Source organism: Stenella coeruleoalba, assembly GCF_951394435.1.
Source record: "Stenella coeruleoalba genome assembly, chromosome: 19".
Taxonomy (NCBI): Eukaryota; Metazoa; Chordata; class Mammalia; order Artiodactyla; family Delphinidae; genus Stenella; species Stenella coeruleoalba.
Window position 1 is genome coordinate 56557114 of NC_137165.1, and position 7664 is coordinate 56564777.

The window sequence follows — 7664 nt, forward strand, 5'->3', positions numbered from 1 at the left end:
ATCCCAGAAAACAGCTGCAGGTGGAGAATAGGATGGATTTCAAGAATTCTCCATGGAGGCAGGGGTTCAGACAGGGGCCAGCTGGGTGATGAAATCAACTCAGAGGTCAGATGTGTGTTCATGTTCAGTGACGGCTTCAGAAATTTCAGGGACTTTCAAAATTGGTTCTGGAGAGAAGCAGATCTGTTGACTGGGCAGATGGGGACTAAGACATGACCGTTCTGGGATTCAGGGGTCTCGGGCTTAAGGGAAAATGAGGCTCCAGACTCCTTGCCCTATCTCTGTTTTGGGGGACCCTAGAAAAGAAGTGACTCTTGTTTGCTGAATTTACGGAGACATGGGACACTCAGAATAGGAGCAAATCTCACCCTTTCTAGGGGCTTTAAGCTATAAAGTATGAAAGCCCCACAAACACCGTCTTTCTGTAAGGTCCCTTATCTGCATAGATGTGGGTTAGCTCCCCACAGGTCGGAGAATTGGGCGTAACTTGAATAAGCACCACCTAGAAGTTCAGACGTTTATTTGGGTTTTCACATTTCCCTCCCTTATCCTGACCTCCTCCACCCTCCCAAGCTGCCTGTAAAGGAGCTAAGAGCCCCCCATTAGATGCTCCTGGATTCCCAGCCCTATTAATCTCCAGATGGACCTGGAAAGCCAGCACAGTCGGCTCCCTCACAGTGCTTGGCATGCCCTGTATGGCTCTAGCCGGATTCATACAGTGCCGAGGCAGCTGCAAAAATGAAAAGCCATAAGAAAAATGGATATTCAAACCCTTCCCATCCAGTGAAAGGAAATAAACATCTGGGTTCCAAAAGAGTAGGAGGTCGTCAGATCTGATGTCATATGAATTCTGTAATGCAAAACAACGTGCAAGGGAGTTACACAGGTCTTGGAGGAAGAGAGGTCATTGGAAATGCACATTAAAAGCATGAGATACCATTTCACACTTGCAGAAACAGGTGTCAACATTTTAAAATCTGACAACAAATGTTGGTATTGATATAGAGGAACTGGATTACTCTTGAGTTGCTTGTGGGAGTGTAAAATGATTTACGCACTTTGGAAAATGGTTTTGAAGTTTCTTACAAAGCTGAGCATTTATCTATTCTATGACCCAGCAATAACATTTCTAGGTGTTTTCCCAAGAGACATTTATATTAGTTTTATTCACAAGCGTTCAAACTAAAAAAAAAAAAGAAATCCAAATGTCCATCACGAGGAAAATGGATAAACACACAGTTGTTTATTCATACAATGGAATACTACTCAGCAAGAGAAAAGAATGAACTACTGAATGCACGCAAAAGCATTGACGAATTTCATAGAAATTCTGTTGAGCAAAAGAAGCCAGATATAAATGGGTACATATTATATGATTCCATTTGTATGAAGTTCAAGAACAGGTAAATCTAATGTGTGGTGTTAGAAATCAGACCAGTGGTTGTCTATGGGAGATGGGGATTAAGAGGGAATGAGAGAACTTGCTGGGGTGATGGTTATGTCCTATAATCGGATCGGGTGGTCGCTGTTCAGAGGTATTCGTTTATCAAAAATTATTGAGTTATACGCTTAAGAGCTATGCATTTCATAGTATGTAATTTAAAAAAAAATTGCCTCTAGAAAATAAGGGAGGTGTGGATCAGAAAGGGAGAAGAAAATCTGTGAAGGCTGGTTTTTGGAGAGTGGACGCCATGCAATGGATATTCATCTTGTCTTCGGTGGAGAGGTGGGGTGGTGGTATTCACTAACCCTAAGTTTAGCAAAGGGACCTTTAAAGAGGTTGCTCGTAAAGCTTTGGGATGACTTTTTATAGGTGGGGAACACAGAGAAATGGCGCCTGACTCAAGAGTCTAGGTAACTTGGGTGAGATGTGAGAGGTGCTGACTTCTCCTGGCTGAGTGGTGTGTTTCCACTTACCTAACGTGCTTCTCTGGGAGAGAGAGCAAAGCACGGGGGCACCTTAGGTCCGGCGTAGCAGAGTCTCCTGCAGGGGCAAGGAGACCTCACTGCTGGACGAGGCCGGAGGTATTCTCAGAAGTGGGGTAAGGGTTGAAAACTACCAGTTTGAATAGCAGTGTATCTTTCTGAGTTAAGACAACTGCATGAATAAGGAATCCTAAAAGTGCCCCAGGAGAAAAAGAACCGGCTCTGATCAAGAGCCTGGCCCACCAGGGATACCAGCTTTAACCATCTACGAGGACCCAAGAGTGTGATGCCATCCAGATACAAGTCCCCTTCCCTTCCCTTTCCTCGTCTCCCCTACCTGTCCAGTCCCCTTCGAATCTGTTGGGCAGACAGAACACAGCAGACGGGATGTACAGAGAAGGGTAGGGCCAACCCTCTTCCCCACTCCAGCTTTCCATCCTGAAACAGTCATGAGTTGAGGAGGGAGAAGATTTAATATTAAGCCGTTGAGGTATTCCCCGGGATGGGACATTTCACGGACTGAAGCAAGACTATTTATTGTTTCACTAAATAACCAGAGGACTTTTGATTTTCTGAGAATGTTGGGAAAAGTCCCGTTCTTATGGCCCCCATTCCCAGTGCCACCCTCAAGGATCACTCAGGGCCAAGGGAAGATCCCAGCTCTGGAATAAAGTCTAAAGAGGCAGTAAAGGCAAAAATACAGCTGCGTGTTGATCACAATACACATGCTGTGTTTGCTCAATATTATAGCTGGCATGTCTGTCCAAGTACCCACTGAGCATCTCAGAGCATGTTCCTATATTCCAATGTTGGTTAAATGGTACCACCTCTCACCTTGACGCTGAAGACAGAGCACAGAGCACAGAGCACAGAGCACTTCATCCTCTGTGTCTACATCCCACCAGTTTTCACACTCTTCCACCTCAACCCCTTGAGTCTCTTCAGAGCCGTCATCCTCTCTCTATTTTTAGTGCCACTGCCTTGATCTCAGCTCAGGCTTTCACTCTTCCCCAGTAGACTGAACAAGAGACTCCTAAGTGGTCTCCCTGTTCTTGGATTTTGACAGCAAAGTCAAAAGTCTGGGCTGGGGGCTTCCCTGGTGGCGCAGTGGTTGAGAGTCCGCCTGCCGATGCAGGGGACACGGGTTCGTGCCCCGGTCATGGAAGATCCCACATGCCGTGGAGCGACTGGGCCCGTGAGCCACGATCACTGAGCCCGCGCGTCCGGAGCCTGTGCTCCGCAACAGGAGAGGCCACAACAGCGAGAGGCCCGCGTACCGCAAAAAAAAAAAAAAAAAAAAAAAAAAAGTCTGGGCTGGAATGATGCCACCCCAACTTTTTAAAGCACACAACTGCTCTTGTGCCCACCCTGGTTAAAAGCCTCCTAAAGTTCCCTATGACTCTACCCTTGCTTATCTCTCAACTACTTCTCTGCCATTTACCTACCCACATCCAGTCCTAGTCACACCAAACCAACTTGTAGCTGTCCCCAAGTGCAAATCTGTTTCCAATCTCCATTTTCTTGCTTCAGAAAGTCCCCTCTCTGTGTCTGAAATGTCTCCCCTCAGCTAATCGACCTCCTCCTCCAGAAGGCTCCCTCTGCTTCCAGCTTCTGTGTTTGTATAGGATTCTGGGCACACCTCTAACTTAACACTCAACACTACTGTTGGTTTAATTACTTTACCTCCATCCTTTTCCTGTGAGTTCCTTCTCTTATTCCTTGTGGAGTCCCCAAATCCTATCTGGCACGTAGCGAATGCTCATCCAATGTTCACTAAATTTATGATTTAATTACAGAGTAATCGATGACTTTTGGCCTTTGAACCCCTAATTCTCAATTCCTACCTCAGAATCTTGGGCAATAAAAACGACTTGAAATCTTAATGAATTCATCAGTAAACAATTTCTGAGCCCCTGTTATGCATCAGACACTTTTCTAGGTACTAGGGGTAAGTTGGTTACAAAGCAAAGTTCAAAGCCTTAGTCAGAGGAGAGGAACGTAAACGGTGAAGATCATTCCAGGAAGTGATGGTGTTACAAAAATATACAGAAAAATGAGTGAGCGACTGGGGCGATAGCTGTGTGGGCTCTTTGATCTGGGACGGTCAGGTAAGGTCTCTTGGCAGAGGTGATGTTTGAGGTGAGATCTGAAAAATGGGAAGGAAACAACCAAAAATTCTGATGAAAGGGTGCTTTTAGGCTGAGGAAGTAGCAAGTGCACAGGCCCTTAAGTGGCAAAGAACTTGGCAGATTCGAGAACGAGAAAGAAAGCAGAAGGGTGGCAACATAGGGAATAAGGAGGATGATGGTAAGAGACGAGGTCACAGAAATAGGCAAGGGCTGGACTCTGTAGAAAAAGGGTCAGCGAAGCTTTTCTGTAAAGATCATCTAGTGAATATTTTAAGCCATGCCGGCCAAGACCTCCGTTGCAACTACTTATTCTGCTATTATAGCATGAAAGTCGCGTTCATAGTATGTAAGTTAATGGGTGTGACTATGTTCTGATAAACCATTATTTGCGACGGTAGGTGGTGGGCCGAATTTGGTCTGTGGGCTATAATTGGCAAACCCCTGGAGTAGGACATGATAGCCTATGATAAGGGATTTGGATTTTATTCCAAGCGAATAGGTAGCCATTGGAAGGTTTTGAACTATGGCTGTGGGGATGTGTGTCGTAGGTCAGATTTTGCTTTAAAGATATTCCCTGTGACATAATCTACAACAAAAGAATTTATTCTCCTTTCTCCATTAAAAACTCTATTTCAAATTCTCTTTTGAAAACAGGACTAGGTTGGGGGGCAGGGGAGACAGGCTGTGGGGTGGGGGAGTCCATGCTAACTGTCTATAATGTTCACTAGTTACGTGACCTTAGGTTCATTGCTTAATCTCTCTGAACCTCAGTTTCCTACTTAATATAACTGTAATAATAACACCTGTCTCTAAGGGTTATTAAATGGATTAAAAGAGATCATGTATATAAAACATGTCACAGTGCCTGGCAAAGTAGGGGTCCATGATGTCAGTCCCTTTTCCTCTTTTTCCTTCCGTTGAATCTGTGTATGTCACTCTCCCGTCAAGAGAGAGGTAAATGTAAATCTTGGTAACTGAGTTCAAAAACTCAGTTGCACAATGACAGGATTGGTGAGGACTTCCTGGTGATTTGGCTACTACAACAACAAATACAATTTAAATTAATAGAAGCACAATTTCCGATGACAAAAGGGGTGAATCTGTTTGTATTCCATATTAGTCAAACCATATCTGGAGTCCTGGAAGTAATTCTGGGCATGCTAAATTGAGAGAAATTTGGGTAAGTGAAGTACACGCAAAGAAAAATGGCAAGATATGAAAGGGCTTGGGAACCATATCATAATGTAAAATGTATTGGAAATTCTAACACGGTCAAAAAAAAAAAAACTAAAAGAAAACTTGAAAACTGTACAAATAGTTGAAGGTGTGTCATTTGGAAGAAAGACAAGACTCATATCATGTTGGTGTAGAGGTGGGTCACCTTGGACAATGGGATGGAAACTGCAGAGATCAGATTTTCCAGCATCAAAAATCTCCCTGATAGGACAAGTGAACTGTCAATCAATGCAAGCCTTCTAGGAAACACTGAGGTGTCATTCAACAACTGAGATGCTGATAAAGGAATTTTGCAATGAGAGTCCAACCAAACTAAAAGACGTCTCATCACACCTTCCAAATTTCTGATTCCATAAACCTGTGGGGTGCCGTAACCAAGTCTCTGGAGATCAGGAGACCCTCTTGGATTCCAGGGACTGGATCCTTCTCTTGATGTCTCTGGTGAAAAAGAAGATTGTGAGATACATGAATCTGTATTTTATCAAGAAGTACAGAGACTAGTACAAGATTATTCTTGGTGGGCAGGAGGGAATGGCTAAGATAGAGTGGGTCCCCTCTATGTAAATTGGGTCAGAGTAAATTTCATGTCAGTGAAAAATGGATGGAGATCAGGAGAGAAAAAGCGAGTTCATGAAGGTCCCACCAAAGTTATTCCTAAATCCATCATCTACCTTGACCCTCCGCCATGCTAGACCAGGCCACCATCATCTTTCACCTGGATGGCTACAATAACCTCCCAAATGGCCCTAATGAGTTGCATTTTTTTTCATAGCACGTGAACAAGAAAATATCAAGGAGTACTATTTGTTTTCGCCTGTCTTCTTCACTCCAAAATGGAAACCCCATGAGGGCATGGGTTATCTCTATCTTGTTCACTGCTGAATCCTGACCCACAGGAGATGTTCCAAAAATGTTTAGGAGAAGAATGAGGAGTATACATCTTCCTAAAGTGGAATACGGCAGCATGAAATTACGGTAACTGGATTAAGTTCAGCATAAAGTCCTGAAATTTCAAGAAACGTATCTAGCAGTAAACTCCAAGGGAATGTTCATATTGCCTCACATTTTGCCTGGTTGTTTTAAATAAATGCACATATGACATTGCCTGTCCCATGTTGTATTGGTCTAAAAATGATTCTTCTTCAGATATCCAGAGTCAGGCCTAGTCTGTGAGTGATGGAAAAAGAGTAGCCCAGTCAGGGCCCAGCAAACTTTTTTTTCAGCTGCAAGAAGCAATGGGAGATCCTAAGAAAACACAGGGGAAAGGTGGTGTAAGAAAGGAAAAAAGAGAAATGAGTAGGAAGAGGGAAGTGAAAGAATGAGCGAGGACAGGTAATTAACATTTCTTGTGGGCTTTATTTCATTTAATCTCTATTATGCCCACGAGACAGTATCATTCGAGAAATGAGAATCATTTGCGTCTCAGAGGGATAAGAAAATCGTGTAAGGTCAAGAGGTAGAATGCTATGGTATAGGTTCCCAATAACCTGTTCTGTGGCATTGCCATCAGGTCCGTGGATATGATAAAAGGTTGGTATTTATTAATCACCTACTGTGTATTGGGCACTGCTGAGAACAGAAAGAAAAGCATCTTGTTTGCAGCCTCTGATGTCATGGTTTGCTGCCCAACAGCTGTAGTCAGGGGCAGACCTAGGTTTTGTGGGGCCTGAAGCTTTTTTTTTTTTTTGAGGGGTGAGCTCTTTAAGAAAAGAATATAAATTTTAAAAATATAAGTTTAAGTACAGGGCCTTCAAAGGAGCCTGTGCAAGCTTAAACTTCTTTAGCATCATAGGAAATCCATCTCTGGTATAGCAATAGTTCATCCATTCATTTAATTTAAAAAGTGCCACCGTGGTGCCTCAGAAATGTTCATTTGGGAAATCAGGGGAAGGGGAGGGATGGGATGGCGTTGAGGTGAGAAAGGCAAACACACAGCTCAAATTAATCCATAAGTTCCATTTTAATAATAGTGCAAAAGACTGATTGTAAATGAGTTTTTTCAGTTCCCTTTTGTTTATCCCATTTTGCTAAAAAATTCGCTTTTTGTAAAAATAGTTAAGAGAGAGAGAGCTTTTATTTTGAGTACAAATAAACAAATAACCCTGGATCTGCATACAAGCTTTTTCTGGTCTGGAGGACTCTGCTGTTTCCAATCAAGATCTTGTTGTCAAGGTGATAAGCTCTGCATTTCTGGATTTAGAATAAAAATTCCTCTAACGTATTTTATAATCTGGTGATCTTGGGCTTTGACCAGATCCGGCGGATGGGGGTGAGCAGATTCAGAGGCATGCTCTGCACTCCAGTGTCTGTTGTGTTTTCCTGTGTATCAGACCCACCTGGGGAGCTTGTGAAAACCTTTCTGCCCTTTCCTTC